We start from the raw sequence: 19,103 nt of genomic DNA, 5'->3' as shown, positions 1-19,103 counted from the left end.
GGATAGAAAGTTTATTCCAGTTACTTCTTGAGTGGATGGCCCAGGTGTTAGTAGAATAATATTGACAATTTCTGTAGCAGCAGAAAACTGGTTATATTTTTCCCCATAAAATTTAGTTTCAATTTTTTAAATTATAAACTTAATACGAGAGAGAGAGAGAGAGAGAGAGAGAACACTAAAATGGGCCAGTTCAAATATAACTTCTTGGTACGAATATAGAGGGAGTGAAGAGGATTATTGTTAGAATATTTTTGAGTAATTAAAAAAAAAAAAAAGACTCCTGGTTAATGACTATTAGGATTTTGAATATTGGTTGATGGGTGTGTGATTTAGTATCCAAAGTCTTAATCTCAATGTTTTGCAGGAATTTGTTTTCCATTGTATTAAAAAGTATTTCTTTCCAATAAGGGGGCTATGAATAGAAACCTGCAAAAAGAATTCTGTACCAGAAAGACTAGTACTATTTTTACGAGTCTTAATTATCAAAATATTAGCCGGGCAAAGCTCTCTCCAGAATGGAAAGCAGAAACAATCCTTGCTCCAGGTCATAGATGGTAGAATTATTGCCTATAGAGCTTCTTCCTAATAAGGAAGTAGAAAAATAAATCTACAGATCCATGAAGCAATCTCTTGGTGGAAAGAAATTTTTGAAATCATCAGAATAAATAACTCTCTCTGAAATGACGCTTTTGAGCTAAATAGGAAAATGTGTTAGATATTGTCCAATTTTCAGTCTCGGGAAGATTAAAGAGGATGTTTTAACCATAGAAATAAGCAAAAAGTAGGAATAATCTTAAGTTGACATGAGATTATGTATGTCAAAGAGAATTCATGTAGATATTAAATGTATTTTGAATTAAAATCCTCAGTAGATGTGGTGTAAAACCCACTTTTTCTGTAGAAAACTTAATTAGATAAATAGAAGACTGACTTAAAAATGTCTAGAACTCAGAACAATTTCTCCTAGGACACTTGTAGAGGCCAGAAGAGGGGGCTGTCTCCTCAAATGTGCAGACAACAATGCAAAGACACAAAGAAACCAATAAAGCTCCAATAATAGACCCTGAAGGAATGGAGAGCTATGAAATGACAGAAAAATAATTCAGAATAATACTCATAAAGAAATTCAGTGAACTACAAGAATATACAGGTAGAAAATTTAATGAAATTTGGAATACAAAACCCAAAAAAGCAAGAAATTTGACAAAAAGTATTAGGTCATTAAATATGAAGTGTATAATTTCAAATCAAAAGTAAAGTTTATTATATCTCACACAAGAAACAGTAAAATAAATCAAAATATGCATCTAAACTACTGACACAGTTTTGCCATCTTAACAATAGCTTGTTGATGCCAGCAGTGAAGAAGCCTGGAGAGCAAGTGGTGATGAAATCGTGAAAGGTGTTTTCCATAGTTTGTTGAGAATTGAATAATTTTCTTTGCAAGAAGTGGTCCAAGGCCTGGAAGAAGTGGTAGTCAGCTGGTGCAAGGTCTGGTGAATATGGTAGATGACAGAGAGTTTCTAAGTTCAGCTTCTGTACTTCATTCAGACATTTCTAATATAACAGAAACAATAAAAAGAACCAGATAGAAACAAACCTAGAGATGAAGAATACAATGACAACTGAGAAATTCAACATAAAGCTTTAATAGCAGACTTGATCAATCAGGAGAAAGAAGCAGTGATCTAGGAGACAAAACATGTGAAACTGTCTAGTCAAAACACAATAGAAAAAGGAATGCCTATGGAAATTATGGGGCACGAGCAAGAGACCAAACAGTCACACAATAGAAATTGCAGAGAAAGATAGAGAAAATGGATCAGAAAACAATTGAAGAAATAATGGCTGAAAACTTCCCTAATCTGGGGATAGATGCCAATACCTAGGTATAGAAAGCATAGTTGTTTCCAGGCAAACACATGTCAAAAAGAAGTTAACCAAGGCACATAATAATTAAACTATCAAAAATAAAAGACAAAGAAATTCTGAGAGCATCAAGACATAAGAAACACATAACAAACAAAGGACTGATAATATGACTATTCAGTGGATTTCTCAGCAGAAAACTTATGGTCCAGGAGAAAATAGGGTGACATATTCAAAGTGCTGACGGGGTGGAAAAATTGATAACAAAGAATACTTTATACATCAAATCTGTCTTTAATAAATAAAGGGGAAACAAAAACATTTCCTGACAAACAAAAGCTAAGGGAATTCATTACCACTAGACCTGCCTTACAGAAACTGGTAAAGGGAGATTTTTAAACTGAAACAAAAAGCTACTCATTAATAACATGAACCATAGGAAAGTTAAAAATACCAGTGGTATAAGTAAAACAGAGTCATATTTAGAGTACTCTAAAACTGTAAAGAGGAAACATTACAACTGACAACATAAAAATATAAAGGATAAGAGATTACTGTAAACAATCATCCACCAACAAATTGAATAACCTAGAATAAATGTATATATTCCTAGACACATACAAACTACCAAGACTAAATTATGAAGAAATATGAAATCAGAACAGACCAATAACAAGTAAGGAGACTGAATCAGTAATAAAAAGTCTCCCATCAAAGAAAACTATAGGAGGTGATGGTTTCACAGCTGAGTTCTAACAAACATTTAAAGAACTAATATCAATTCTTCTCAAACTCTTGCAAAAAATTAAAGAGGAAGGAGTATTTATAAATGCTTTTTACAAGGCCAGCATTACCCTGTCAGATGAGGTTGTTACAAAAAAGGAAAATTGAAGGCCAATATCTTTGATGAATATAGATGCAAGAATCCACAACAAAATACTAGCAAGTTGAATTCAACAGCACATTAAAAGGATCATGCACCACGATGAGGTGGGATTTATCCCTGTGATGCAAGGGTGGTTCAACATGCACAAATCAATAAATGTGATATATCCCACTAATAAAACAAAGGACAAAAACTATATAACCATCTCATCAGATACAGAAAAAGCATTTGATAAAATTCAACATGCTTTCATGATAAAAACTCTTACCACATTAGGTATAGATGGAATTTACCTCAATATAATAAAGTCCATATATGATAAGCCCACAGCTAACATTATATTTAATGTTAAAAAACTGAAAACCTTTCTTCTATGATGTGGAAACTCTACACTTCTATTCAACTATTGGAAGTCCCTGCCAGAGGAATTAGGCAAGGGACAGAAATAAAAGGCATGCAGATAGAAAAGGAAGAAGTGAAATTGTCACTGTTTGCTGATGACATAATCTTACATATAAAAAGCCCTAAGGAATCAACCAAAAAATAAAAAACAAAAAAATACAGTAAAGTTGAAAAATATAAAATCAATATGCAAAAATCAATAGCATTTCTATATCTTAACAATAAACTATTCAAAACAGAAATCAAGAGAATTATCCCATTTACAATAGCTATTTATATATTAATAATTAGAAATAAATATAATTAAGAGAGTAAAGACTTATACAATGGAAACTATAAAATATTGATGAAAGAAAATGAAAACAAAAAAATGAGAAGATAACTCATGTTCAAGAATCAGAAGAATTGATATTGTTAAAATGCCCATTCTACCCAAAGAAATCTACAAATTCAGTGCAACTCGTATCAAAATTCCAGTGTCATTTTTCATAGAAACTGAAAAAACAATCCTAAAATTCATATGCAACCACAACAAAACCCAAATACCCAAGAAGTCTTTTCTTGAGAAAAATAAAAGAATATCTAAAAATGTATCCACAATGATTAAATAAGTGAGGGGGTGCAAAAGGGAAAACTCTTATTGTAGAATTCTACTTAATACATTGGAAAGAATAATGGGAACAGAAAACCACCATTTGATAAGCAACACCATGTAATAGTTTCTAGCAAGAATCATCAATGCATACTAAAATTAGCATACAACGGTATGATTAAAAATTGGGATATTTACATAGTCTCAGGTATCTTCTCATAATTATTCACTACAAAAGGAATAAAAGTAAATTTTCAGTGGAGAAACCTGGCATACACTACCATAATGGAGTGATCAAAGTTAACATTAACAGTAGTGAGCCAGGTAGACATCATGTGACCCCCATGATGTGATGCATTGAGAAGAATACAACATTGATTCTGTGGAATTCTTGCCAAAAGTGCATAGCCTGAATTTATTCATGAGAAAATAGCAGAGAAATATAAATTTAAATATGTTATACAAAATAACAAGCCAGTATTTATCAAAAGTACAAAGCCATGAATGACAAAGACTGAGAATGTATCCCAGATTAAAGGAGACTGAGAAATACTGACAGCAAAATGCAATGTGTTTCACAACTGGATCTTGAGCCAGAAAAAGTATATTACTGGGACAATCTACAAAATTTGAATAAAATTTGCAGACTGGATGATAGGGTTGCATCAGTGTTAATTTCCTAATTTTGACACTATGGTAATATGAGATGTCAATATCAGGGATCCTGAGTCAAGGAATTCTTTGTGCTATTTTTGAAATTTCTTTGTAAATCTGAAATGATTTCAAGATGAAAACTTAAAAACAATCAGAAAAAAAAATCAATGAAAGCATCAAAACAAAAATCTCAATTAAACAGTTAAGGAAAAAATAAGAAAAGCAGGCCAGTCAGAAATCAAAAAATAAGGTGAAAGACACAAGACAAAATATTTTTCTAATTTCAATAAATGTCAATGGACAAAGCTTATAAGTGAAAACAGATGATCAGGTTGGCTTAAAAACTAAATGCAGCCATGTCAACTGTGTAACAACCACACTTAAAACAGAAGGTCACAAAATTCTTAAAGTTAAGTGATTGAGAAAAATATACTAGACAGGTACTCACCAAAAGAAAAGGTGACTCACTATATTCATCTAAAACCACAGACTTTAAAACAAAAAATAGTGTTACAGATAGAGTGTCACTACAAAAGTCATAAAATGTTTAATTCACCAGAAGCAGATTTTTGGATGTTGGGAATAATGAAGTATGTTTTGGATAAATCTAAGGTGCCAGGGAGACATCCACAAGAATATACCCAGCAGACAGTTAAATATGTGAGCTGTGGTCATAGGAAAGAGTCATTTGCAAAGGAAGGGAATTTAAAACCATAGGATTGGGTAAGAATTTGCAGGGATCACACAGGACAGTGCCCCATGAATCTTCAGCATTTAGGGATCTAGTGGAGGTAAAAACCTGGCAAGGAATCTGAGAAATAGCAGATTTAATTTACAGGAAGAAATAAATCAGGAGACTGTAGTATTATGGAAACTGAGATTAAAAAAAAAAAGTCATAAAGAAGAAAATGGTACCTTGTTAACCATTAGTATTTACAATTTGTTACTGACAAAGACTTTCTCCTTGATCAAACTCTAATTAGGTTCATCCAAGCCCTCTATGCCTGACCTTGGTCAGTCCGTATCACCCACTTTTATCAAGAATACTGCTAAGTCAATTGAGCAAGAATCTCCCACCTTCAATACCTTATCAGCCTTAATATTTGATCTAATTCCTCATCCCCCCAAATCCCCCAGATTATATCTGATCACCCTGGCCTATATACAGCAAGAATCCTATCAAGTCAGCTTAACCAGAATCATCCCTTATCCCTAATGTTTCTTCTTAGTGATTTGAAAACATTAAATCCCATCATTGCACTACATAAATATCAGCACTTGAATTAAAGAAGGACAAATTTATGGTAGGCTGTTAGAAGTTGAGCCCAATCTTTCTCCCCTACTGCAAAACTCCATTGACTAAAGTCTTTTTAGTCTCCCTTGACTAAAGTCTTCCTTACTGTTTTTAACAAGTGTCGGAATAATTTTTACTTAACTTTATAGAAAAAATTAATAGGTTGCAAAGAGATAGGCAATTGTTTTTAATAGGTTATGAAGCAAAGCAATAAGACCAATAATTCTGCAATGATACAGTCTTTAAAAAATATATCATTTAAAATATTAATACATCATAAAATTTTAGAATGTGAAGAAGTAACGAATAGGGTTGAAAGTGGTACTGAATTTATTTTACAAAGAAAGCCAATGTATATTAAATCATCACTGATGTTAAGTTAATAAGAAAAAAAAATGTAAATATGCATAGAAAACTCAAGAACAGCTGTAGTATAAAACAGGATATCTTACAAAATCACTAAGAAAAAAAGTAAAGAAAATTTAACAAACTCTATGAGGTAAATCCATTATTTAGAAACTTATACCAAGATAAGTTGAATAACTTATTCAAAGTTGCATAGATAATGACCAAAAAACCCAGATTTCAAACCAGAATCAGAATCCATAGAGATCAACCACTTAATAAACATTTTAGAGATATTCTTATCCAAGAGAACATGCTTCAAAGTGACTATTTGAAGTTTAGATCCATTAGTTATTTTGTGCAATTTAATAACATATTAAAAATATAATTCCTCTCTTGAGATTTTAAATGGTTCCGCAGCAGAATGTGTGGTTCAACACACATAACTCCATGGTATTTTGCCTATATAACTGCAAAATCAAAACAGAAACAAAAAACCCAATTACCAAGTTAATTTATGTTTTAGACATGAATGCCATCTAATGAGAAAATGAAATCTCTTGGGTAATAATAATAAACTCTAACATGAAAATCGGGACATGAATGATTCCAAAATTTGTAACATCCAGACAAAAGGTAGAAGCAAGAATTATTTGGTGAATATTGATGGAGGAATTGTTTTTTTTTTTTTTTTAAGAGTTCTGTAAAACAGATGTAGTGGACATGAAGTAAATATTTATTGAGTCAAAATGTCATTTTCTCTTATAGTTTACACTGTCACACACATATATATTACAAAGGTAGGCAGGAAGCCTTGTCAATTTCAAGAACTGTCATGCCATAAAATGATAAGCCATAGGGGACAACAAATACTGGAGTCAAGTTGCTAAAGCAAAGGCAAAAATAAAAATTTAAACCAAAACATACATTGATTTGACTGTCATGGTTGGTTGGGTTTGGCATGATCCCTGGCAGGATCTGTTTTATATTGAGAAATAATGAACAGTTGCTTTCTCTGCCGACATGTTTTCAGTGAGGTGTAGGACACAGGAAAGGCTAAGCAACATTTAATTATTGCTCCAGCATTATAATAAACTGAAAAAGATCTGGGGAGAACACAAATAAGCAGCACATTAGAAATCTCCTGTGGCACCCTGGAAACCCTACAAAGGAAATGCTAACATGTTTTCCATTCACTCAGCCTAAAGCATAATTCTCCAGTTTCCTGGATATACTAATTTCATAAAGAATAATTTAAGTGTTATATAGAACACACACAATCAAAAGAAAAAGAAGGACTACAAAATCTTTCTTCCTTTTAATTGTTTATTCATTCTGATTGGGATTGGAAGGCCATTAAAAGACAAATGTCTGACAGCTATAAATAATTAAAATACTAGCAAGAACAGCAATAATTACAAGAAAGAAAATGTCTATCTTTATTATACACATTTTCAATGAAAAGAATGAGACACTACTGAATACTGAACACTAACATATGAAAGCAAAAACAATTGATAATTTTTATAAGAATGTATTAAGAGAGAATTAAAAGTAAACTCTAGTTCAATGATAAGTTCTTGTAAATAATTATATACATTATTCTTATAAAAAATGATATTCCTCTCACAGAATGAAATAATTATTTCCATGACTATGAAAGGAAAACTTGTACTGAGAAACCTAGCTTGCTCAGATTTTTTTTTGTTTGGATTTTAGCACATACTTGGAAGTAAGTCATCATGGCAGGGACAAAAACAAAACAAAAACTCATCCAGATTAACCATGAAAACTGTAGCTGACACTGGCATTCTTATAGATATTATATCACTTTTTTTTAAATGATAAATCTTATAAAGTTTAAGAAGAGTGACAGATGTTTGTCTAATTGCCCTGGAAGAAGCCTTAGGGCTTGCTGTTTATATTCTCAATAATCAATGCTGGAGGAACATTCTGATTTACAATAATAGTGTGAGGTAACAATTTCTTTGAACATTCCTTTATAGCATATTAGCTTTTTGCCATTAATGTGTTAATGGTACATAGAAGGAATTAATGGTACATACAAGGAATAAAGTAGGTATTTTAAGAGGGAAACAAAATAGGTTTGTTTAAAGGAACAGTAAAAAAAAATCTTGTTTTTTGGCTAGGCACATTTTAGACACAAGATTTTAAGAGAGCACAAGACAATATAAAAGTACTTATTTTTCTTCCCTGCAAAACAAAATGTTTAGTTGTCATTTCCTTCATTCTGATGTGTTGCTAATTTCCAGGGTACATAAAATAGCAAGAAATCAGCTTAAGTTGTAGAAGAGGAATATCAATATAGATGAGCCATAGGTACTCAAATTTCAGATAAGTACAAAGGCATACGATTAATGTATCAGACTCATGAGGATCTGTCTTATTTTGTCAATAAGATTCCAAAGCTCTAGTAACTGAGGGCTCTGTCCAGCAACAACCATTTTTGTAATAACCATAAGCAGCTCAGGATTTTTTAAAAATATAACTGTTACATATCTCTTAGCAGAGAACCACCAAAAATGTTAGGCCACTCACCCAGCAAATACCATGTGATGATGATGATAATAAACTCTAAAATATAGATTGTATGCCTAGTCATATGGTGCTTAAGAAGCATGGGAAGAAGTCGTTATACCATATTAAATTCCAGAAATCCATGATTTGATGATTTAAAGGGGATCTTAACCACTTTGGTACCAGCATCAACTATAGTTGACAGCCACAGAAGAACGCACACAGCGACTTTAGCTCACAGCTGTGATATGACTTTTCTAATTTTTCATTTATCAAAATAAAATTGTCAACATTTAAAAATAATGTAATGAAAACATATATGTATATGTCACCTATTCTGATTTATATTACAAGTAAAGCTGCCTGTAAAGTAAAACAAGCTTGCAGTGCTTTAAAGCTTTCCTCATCACACAAGAACAAAACGGACTCGTCGTCAATACAGAAGCCACAAATGAATAGTTCCTTTTTTAAAACTAAAATTAAACCATTTTACTTTAAAACTGTGAATAAACATGAAGTAGAGTTTTTGTTCCTTTAAATAGAGTAACTACTCAATTTCTCTTTTTTTCCAGTTATAAAACAGTACTAAGCATAGTCTTTGCCATTTACTCTGGGGCCATCTGTATAATATACAATTTACCTAAAAATAGCTCATTTATTTCATGCAACAAAATAATTTAGAAACTCATTAAGAATAAACTTAATGAATCAACTAACTAGATCACCATGAATTTGAAGACAATGTAAGAAACCTCATAGTCAAGACAGAATGAGTTTTCAATGACTAGATTACAAGTAATGAAAATTATGATGGTGGACACTCTGGCAAATAAAAAACGTGTTAAAAATTCTAAGTACACCTTTAAAGAAGAAATCAATTATTTTTTAAATGTGTGAAACAGGTTGTTAAGTGAATGATGACTTAATATATCATAAAGACAATTTTATTATTGTAAGAATTTATTTCAAGGAGTCATCAAGAAGCTAGATCAAGATAGCAGCCTCAGGACACATGCCCTCCTCATTTTAAAACACTACAAATGTCTCTTGGTACTAGTGGTGGGAGAGTTAGATCCACTACAGAAGTGTGTATGCATACATAAATATGTATATGATAATATTGGAAAAGGAAAGGAAATGCTATAATGTGATTAGCAATTTTGGAGAATTTCCAAGAAATAGAAAAAGACAGGATTGGAAAAAAAAAAAAAACACTATAGACCAAAACATACACAAGGTAGGGCTCTAGAGAAACCAATTCTAGGTTTATTTACACTTGAGGGGAACAAATTGAGGAGGAGAAAAAGATCCTGTGCCAATCTTCAGGGTGAATATTCACGGAACTATATTCTTGGCAGTCAATAGATCAGCCCATACCTCATTCCCCATCTGCATTAAAGAACTGACAATAAAGTATGTTTACCCACTATCTAAAACAGATCATGTGGGCACTTGTTTCAGAGAAATAACAGTATGTTAGGTTGCCAGGAAATCTAAGAAAAAAATTCCCTTATGAAGGAAATAAGCTATCTGTAGGCAAAGTCCAAATACCTAATGTGTTATCCAACCTCAGAGTTGCTGAAATATGTTTTGGTTAATTCCAAAGATTAACATAATGAAATGTTTGTAGGACATCAATATCATGAAATAAAGTCACCAAATTTAACAAACAAAGTTAATAGTACAAAGAAAGAAAAATGTTCCTAATATATGGTCCATATCCAAATGTAGATTAAAAATCTGCCACACCTAAAATATCAAGAATTGCATTTGGAGATACTGAAAACTAAAAATATAATCATTTGAATAGAAATTCAATGGATAGTCTGTATAGAAGAATGAGTACAGATGAAGATAATGTCAGTGAGCTGGAAAACTTAGTCCAGGAGTTTTCACAGAATACAAAGGAGATAAAGAAAAGAAAGAAAAGATATATGGATGACAGAAAAGTTCCAAAAATGACTAAGTTATAGAATATGCTTATGGATGAAAGGAATATTAGAGTCCTGTCACAGAAAAATAAGCAATAAAAGGCAATGAAAACAAACAAAAATGCTGAATGATTAATTCACAAATTTGTATAAAGAAGGAATAGGATGCTATAAGACTCAGAAGTAAATGATATTTACATAGTAAAAGCAAGAACAGTGAATACTGTGTTAACTAAAAGTTATAACAACATGCAGACAATGTCTCTCACAACACATTATGAGAAAGAAAAGCACATGCTAGGAGTTCAAGTTTAATTCAACATATAAAAATCTATCAATGTGATTTAACATTTTATGAAATTAAAAGAGAAATAATAGAAACTTTTAATTAAATGCCAAAAGAATTTATTACTATTCAACACCTATCCCTAAGAAAACAAAAAAAGGAATAACAGAAAAAGGGGCGAAGAATCACTGTTTTCATTATTTAAAGAATTTCCTTTAAAATTACAGAAAGTGCAAGGATGACCAACATCACTATTAAAATGTATTAAATATTGTAATTGGGGTCTTAGTCAATGTAACAAGCCAAGTAAATAAAAGGCTTAAATATTTCAAGATAAGATATAAATCTATCCTCTTCAAATGTGAAAAAGCAATCATTTGAAATATAAAAGAACTATTAACAGAGTTTAGTAGGTGGTTAAAGATCAATCTACAATATAATGTGAACTTTCCTATATAAGCAGAATAACCAATTATAAAACTTCATGCTTTCAAAAATTCCATTCACAAAATTTTGGGAGCTTTGGAAACACTGCCAATAACCAGTTATGAAATGTAGTAAAAAAAGATCATAATACCAAAAACAAAACAAAACCCAAAAAATGGTCATAAGGAAGTCCTGAAAGGTATCAGGTAAAGCACTGACATTTCCAATTAAAATAGTCTAATCAACATAAAAATTAGTAATTGCAAATCAAAATAATTAATTTGACTCCACATTCGTGGGATGTACAAGTAGAATAAATCACAAAAAAACTATAATATTTAATATTACTCATCCAGTATTTTATAGCTAATATTAGTATTCTTACTTTGAATTTATTTTTGTTAACTGATAAAACAATCAAAACTTGTGTCTGTTTTGATCAACATTTCCATTAAAGGAGTAACAAGTTTATGCAATTTTTGAGGCTGTCAAACTCTTCAACTATGGCTACAATGGAATCAATTTTGCTGCTCTCAAGTCTTATGTGGGAAAAGAATAGAATTATATTTTAGAAGTTTTTTTGTTTTTGTTTTTTTTAATTAACCTCAACGCTCCCAAATAACACCAGTGACCATGAATGCCATTTTCTCTTCTTTTCCTGAAGTGATATATAGAACTTTAAGGATGCCTGTGGTTAGAGGAATCATAATAAAAAGTCTGTTAATCTGCATTAGAGCTAATCTGTGACTTTCATGTAAGCAGGAAATTCAGAGAACAAAGGACTTCTAATGTCAAGAAAAGAAACCAGAAGACAAATAACCATGCCAAAGAAATAACTTGGCAAGAAAGCTGAATTTTGGCCAGAATATAAAACAAGGAAGTACTCGGTGATTAGGGGGGACTAGTCAGTAAAAGAAGAATCCATACCAATTCCAAGTTGTAGACCAGATGGAAAAATTGGACCCAAATAACATACCACCTTCGTTGGATCTGTAATGGACAAAATTAAGAAAAAGCCAAGTACTGCAATTATAGCAGATTAATATAATCATGGAGATAAAAAGCAAAATTACTATGACTGAGATAAGATGAATAGAAGAAAGGAGAAGAGGATAGGAGTAGTAGCAAGTAATCCAGACATCAGAAAATAATTATTTTCATTTCATGATTAAATGCATAATTTGGAAATTATTTCAGTCTTATAGTACAGTTCTAAACAAGAAACACTGGTATATATTGCTTCAATTATTGAGCTAAGCCATTAAGAGGAGAGGCATACAGGAATCAAAATTTTAACAATCCATCCAATTTTAATTAGTATTACTAAACCCATTATTTTAAGGGGGAAATGACATTGATCCCTCTTTGCCACATCACACATTATGCTCCCCCTTCCTCTCTCCGTCTAATCTAATTAGCCTATTTTCAGTCCTTTGAATTTGTTGGCTTCTGTCAGAGGCCTTCATATATGTTGCTTCCTCTCTCCAGAATGCTCTCTCTTCCACTTTCAAATCTCTGATTAAATGGAAAAGTTGCTTTTCATTTCATTCCTCTTCCTCAAGAAAGTCTTTCTTGACCTCCCTGCCCAGGGCAAATCCATCCATCTTAGGCTCTCATTGCCCCTCTTCCTTTTAGCTCATCGTTGTCGCAGTTTTATATTTGTTAGTGTGAATTTTCTCCTGGCCTGACTCTCCATGTTGCAAGACCAGATACCATGTTATCATATCTGCTTTTGCGTAGTATTGCATCCTGAGAATGCATCTGATTCACGAAACCTGAATCAGAATAGGTGCTCAGTACACCTTTTGAATGAATAAATCTATAAGGAATGGAATCTAGGTTTCTGGCACTAATTGTTGCTCAGATTCTCCAACTCTTTCAGGATGTAACTTTCTCTCTTTTCCTATTCTAAGTTTATATTTCATCTCCCTCCCTCCAATCCATTCCCATTTCTCATTAATATATAGTTGCTATGACCAGGAAGGACATTTCTGTTTCAGGGTTCCAACCCTTCAGATATATCAACATTCTAGCTCTAAGGACACCTTCTTTCCTGATTGGTGCCCTAGCTTCACATAAGACATGGTACAAGAATGCCCCCCAACCCAGAGCCAGAGCTTCAAGTATGCCCATCCCCCAGATAGCAGTAGATATAATACGTATAAACAAACAAAATACATGTTAATTGACTGTTAGCAGTAAGGCATCTGGTCAACAGTAGGATATTAGTAGTTAGGTTTCAGGGGAGTCAAAAGATATACATGAATTTGACTGCATGGGAGAGTGGCACCCCAACCCCTGCATTAGTCAAGGGTCAAATATAATAATTCAAGAGCCATTTCTTAAGTTTTAACAGATAGGTAACTACAAAAATAAGATTATATAATAATAGAAGTAGCCTGTGAACATGGGCAATCCTGATATTTCTGACTTGCTTTTGTAAATTATGATTGAATTGCAACCAGATTACATACCAGTTTACTCAATGTCAAAATATTAGATATGTTCCTAAAAAGTTGCACACAATTAAATCTAATCATAAAGCAAAAGTATTGTGAAAAGTTCCAAATTTAAGTGAATGCTATATCAGACTTTTCTACAAAGTATGGAATAATTCCATAGTATGACCACTTATTACTATATCTGTTTGGGAGTCTGCATTTTTATGTTGTATTTCTTTAAAGTGGAACACTCTTTATTAAATAAATAACACTACATAGCCAATATCTCAAAACCATATTATTTCAACATATCTCAGCAAATACTAGAAAAAATGGAGGATTTTCCACCTTTTGAAGATCATGTTTTCATCAATTACATACTCTTTGAATTGCTCACAACAAAACAGAAAAATCTTGCAAAAGGTTTTTTTAAATGGGCATTATTTTAAACGTACAGGCAGAAGGTTTCAATAAATCTAAACAAGTACAGTGTCGAGCAAAAGGTTAATATATACCTCTGGGAAGACCTCTGTTTGGCCCTTGAATGTTCTGTGGTTAGGTAAGACTTTATTATATAAACTATATATTGAGCTTTATGTCTTCTAATTATCTTAAGTGTTATTTGTGAAAGTTTCTTCAACTTATTTGGAATTTTGCTTTCTCAGCTGGCAGCAATTACAGATGCAAAGACCCCCAGAAATAATTCTGCAGTCTCTTTTGGGATCCACAAGGTTGTTATGAACACTTAAGCAAGCATACAGGAACAGTATACTCCAATAATAAACAAAGCCAGAGGGAAGGTTTTTCTTTTCCATTAAAAAAAATCCTGATCACAAATGAATCAAAAGCCCAAAGAGAAATGATAATTCCACCAACATATGCAACTTTATCTGAAATCAGAGCCACTCTATACAGAATTCTGAACTTTGAAAGTAACAGCTCACACAAATTATTGACTACTTCTTGCCCCGCAGCACATTCATCTAACAAAGCAATTTCCATATGAGCAACCACAAACATTTCTGGCTTCAGTTGTTAATACCCCATGAAAAACTATTTCCATACTATTTTTAACTTGTTTATGGTAATGGTTATCCATTTATCTCTGAAGCATGAAAACTCTTCCAGTGCCCTCTATAATGTATTTATGTACCATTTCCCTTCCATGTCCTTGGCAGATGGAAGATTCACATCTTCTTCCTGAGAACAAATTGAAAAGAATATTGCTTTCTTCTCAGTTGACTCCTTTACTGTCTCCCAAATTCTCACTTTTGGGCCTACTTTCTCAAAAGCTTTTCAATTTTATCTTCTTAGGTAAAAAAATGCAATTGTGTAACACGTGAAACTAATTAATGTGGAAGGGTGGAGAAAATGGAAAATGAAGTTCATGATTCAGCTTGGCCACATAAGTAAAAATTAAGTATTAAATCTTTTACTATAAATTAGAAATTGCTATTTTAAAAATGTAGGAGTCCATTCAAGATATTTAAATGTACATCTGAACTAAGACTTCTTGCATATCATATACCAAGTGTTTTCAGTGAATTCATTCAATATACTTAATAACAATATGATATGATTAGTTTAGTTTTACATATGAAGAAAATAAACTTCATAAAGAATAAATATCTCATCCAAGTTTACAAAGCAAATAGGTGATAGTCCTGAGTATTAAATTCAATTCCATCTGAATTCAGAAATAATTTTCCTTTTGTGACTATGCTCTATCCTTTTTGAAGTCTGAAGTCCAGTTTGAAGACTCAATTACAAAATAGACTGACTTCAAATATGCAGATTCTAAAACAGAGTTAGAAATTAATGCAAACAATTGCTAAACAACACATGGTGTTTATTCTTAGGAAACCCCTAGTTTGTGTTGGAGACATTTTTATTTCCATAGTGTTTTTTAGAGTGGTCTCCATGATATTAAATATATGGAACATCAGCCTATCATGGAGGAGGTTTCATGGGAGAAAGTAGGTGTCCATTATGTATTTGAGTGAGGTGAGAGAAGAGAAGAAAATTATAGATAGATAGATAGATAGATAGATAGATAGATTGATTGATAGATAGATAAACTTCATGTACACACATACATAGATCTAGCAATCTATATGTCAATTTTTTTGATGTGGTTAACCATTGTGCTATGGTCTTGATATTTGTGTCCAGGCAAAATTCATATGTTGAAATCCTAAGCCCCAAAGTGATAGTATTAAGAGATAAGTCCTTTAGGAAGTGATTAGGTCATGAAGGTAGAGACTTCATGAATGGGATTAGTGCCCTGATAAAAGAGGTCCCAGAGAGCTGCCTTGCCCATCGATCATGTGAGGACAGGGGCAGAAGGCACCATCTATGAACCAGGAAGCAGGCCCTCACCAGAGAGAGAATGTTTGCTCCTTGACATTGAAATTATCAGCCCACAGAACTATCAGAAATAAATTTCTGTTGTTTATTAGCTATCCAGTTTATGGTATTTTTATAGCAGCCCAAATGGACTAAAACAACTTCAGAAGGAAGTAGATTGGATGGGTGAAAAGGGACTTTTACTCTTTATTCCATATACTTCTGTATTTTTAAAATGGTTTTCTGAAGAGCATGGGCTCATGTATTATTAACTTTATTTTTTTAATAACTGTACCAAAACTTGTAACATTCAAAATTAAACATTAAAAGAACTGCATTTTAGAGCCAGCTACAAAAAAACTCCCTTTATAACATATGTTTAAGAATACTACATAATATTTAAATTAATTTTCAATCATCTTATTACAACAAGAGGTTTAATTTTCCTTTCAACTAGACTAACCCTATACTTGAGTTTTTCATTAGAATATCCAGTTTTAGTGGTTCTATTTTTTTCAATAGGACTTCATATAGAAAAATAGCTTAAATAAACTTAATATTTCTATACAAGATTTGAAGATAACTATGACTTTTTCTTTTTTTAATTCCACACAGTATGCAGTATAAAAACAACCCATGATGAATTGTATAGCAAATTCTTGCAATTATAATCTTATACAAAATATGAGCATTGAATGTTCATTAAACTAATGATGCTTTATTAAAACCTCAGGAAAATATCCTATAGGAAAAATATTTTATAACATAAGCTTTATTCATTTTTTAAGTGAACAAAAACATATAACATAAATACTAAGACAACAATTAAAGCCAGCACACTATGAAAATCAGCAAAGTTAACAGATCATAAACTATGTCAACTATTCACATATATCTGACATATTTCTCTAACTGAAGTCTTTATAGTTAAAGATATTTATGTGAAAACAAGGTCATCATTTCTAAAGAATGTCTGCTCTTTATACCACCTACAATAATGATCTTTCAGGTAGGACAAATCATTTACAGGCGAAATATGTATAATGCCTAAAGAAAAGTATTTGTCTATGAAAGGGCAGCAAAGACAAAAAGTACTACTGGGATAAAGAGGAGAAGTTAAAATTATCTTTGAGTATAACCTGAGACATACAAAAAATAAATGTGAAGTATCTCAAAAACTAGTAATAAAGACTATTTCAGAATCATCTAAGAGCATTTAAGTGAACATCAGAGGGTATGAGAATCATATTGAAAGTTTGCATTTATCTGTATTAACCTATGTTTCATATTTTATTTACCATCAATGAGGTGTGAGTTTGTTGTAACTGAAATCCTACACAAGCTCCAAAACATAAACACAAGGAAAAAATGTAACTTGATGAACTTGATATGCTTTTCCCATTATATAAAAATGACTATACTTGAAATCTACCATATGATTAAGGAGTTAATACAGCTTCAATATTAACAATTTAGATACTTGGCATAATTTTCTATTTTGACATTCAAAAAATAACCACCTAGAATTCCAGAGCATATATAATCTACAAAATGCAGAAAAATGCCTTGTTTGACAAACTCAGTCTGGTTAGCCATGCTTCCCACATATTTAGTTAAATTTAAGATTACTGTTATCTTGCCATCACTAAGAATTTTGCTTCAAAAATAAGTCAAGTAGAATTATTGCTTTTGATTAAATATACTCAAAGGAATACTATACAGGCTAGAGCAAAAAAAATTAAAGAAAATGTAATGACCGTCATTATTTTATTCACCCATTTACTATTACACGAATGGTTTTCAAGAAGTTACAATGTTATATATTTTAGTCATATAAATAACTATACAGATATATAAGGAAATAACACAATGTTGAATTGCCTTGGTGGGTTAAAAAAACAGGGTGGAGGAGCAGCAGTGAAACTTTCCCTCACCGGTCTGCTCTCCACACACAGAATCCCAGAGGGAATCTTTCCAATCTTTCTCTAAGACATAGTTTGAAAGCCACAGCCTTATATAATTCTTTTTATCTCAGTCTTGTATAACATGCCCTTTCTAACTCATGGGGAGACTTTCAAGAGGTTTGACTCTTTGGCAGATAGCAGTTTCACTGGGTATCAAACATTTCTCAGTATCTCCTATATATCATTTCTAACAGTCCATAGTAAGTGTATTTACATATTTCTGCTATTTTTTTTTTACAGAGAGAATAGTTTTTAACATTTAGGGGTCATGAACAGCTAATAACCATTCATTTATTGTTTAAACAACTCTTCTTTGAGCACCCAGTATGCCTGAGGCACTGAGGATAAATGTGAAACATTTCACAAGAAACAGGAACCAATATATAACATTTTAGTTATGAATGCCTATAACTGGTTAATAGATCTGATAATAAGAATCTTTCCTTAGGTGGCCTTCTCTATTTGTCTAAGTAGCTTCCTGTTTCCCATATCTTCATCCTTCCATGTCAGTTGGTATTCTAAACCAGAGGTCAACAAACCATTGCCCTCAAACTAAATCCAGGCTGCCTCCTGATACAATTAAAGTATCATTAGAACACAGTCATTCATTCATTTAGAATTTGTCTATGGCTGCTTTTCTACTAGAATAGCAGTTGACTACTCAAAAATTCCTTTATCTTCTTTCACTCTTTATAAGAATAAAAAAAAACCTACAACAATTTATAACCAAAATATCTTGCTATCAATATTTTAAACAAACTCTTAAATATTTAATCAACAGTCTACACCAAAATTTTATAGAAAATACCACAAATCAAAGTTTCCATGTTTTCTTCTCTAATTTATGCAAATGAGCTAAAAAACAGACCCTAAATGAGCAAATGGCTGTAAAGACATTTTGATTTAGAGTTCTACAAAGACTAACAAATCTGAAATATTAAACACAAGAGATTTCAGTGAGCTATGTAAATATGAATATTGAAACATTTCATTTTAGAAGGCATATTAAAAAGGCATCATCTATATTCTACTATTCACTATAATTCTTATCCTTTTCAAGGTAGTAATTATGAGTGTGTTAAGAACATTATTTATATAACTACATTTGAAATTGCATAAGAAATACTTC

At 31.8% G+C, this 19,103-nt stretch overlaps 1 protein-coding gene across 1 annotated transcript in view; it reads right to left on the bottom strand.

The window, feature by feature from the left end:
* Positions 1-19,103, bottom strand: part of CRPPA (CDP-L-ribitol pyrophosphorylase A) — a 255,187-nt gene that overhangs the window by 10,650 nt on the left and 225,434 nt on the right. The window lies entirely within an intron of this gene.

This window comes from Microcebus murinus, chromosome 9 (genome assembly GCF_040939455.1).
Source record: "Microcebus murinus isolate Inina chromosome 9, M.murinus_Inina_mat1.0, whole genome shotgun sequence".
NCBI classification, from domain to species: Eukaryota; Metazoa; Chordata; class Mammalia; order Primates; family Cheirogaleidae; genus Microcebus; species Microcebus murinus.
This window is presented reverse-complemented; position numbering and strand designations above follow the sequence as displayed.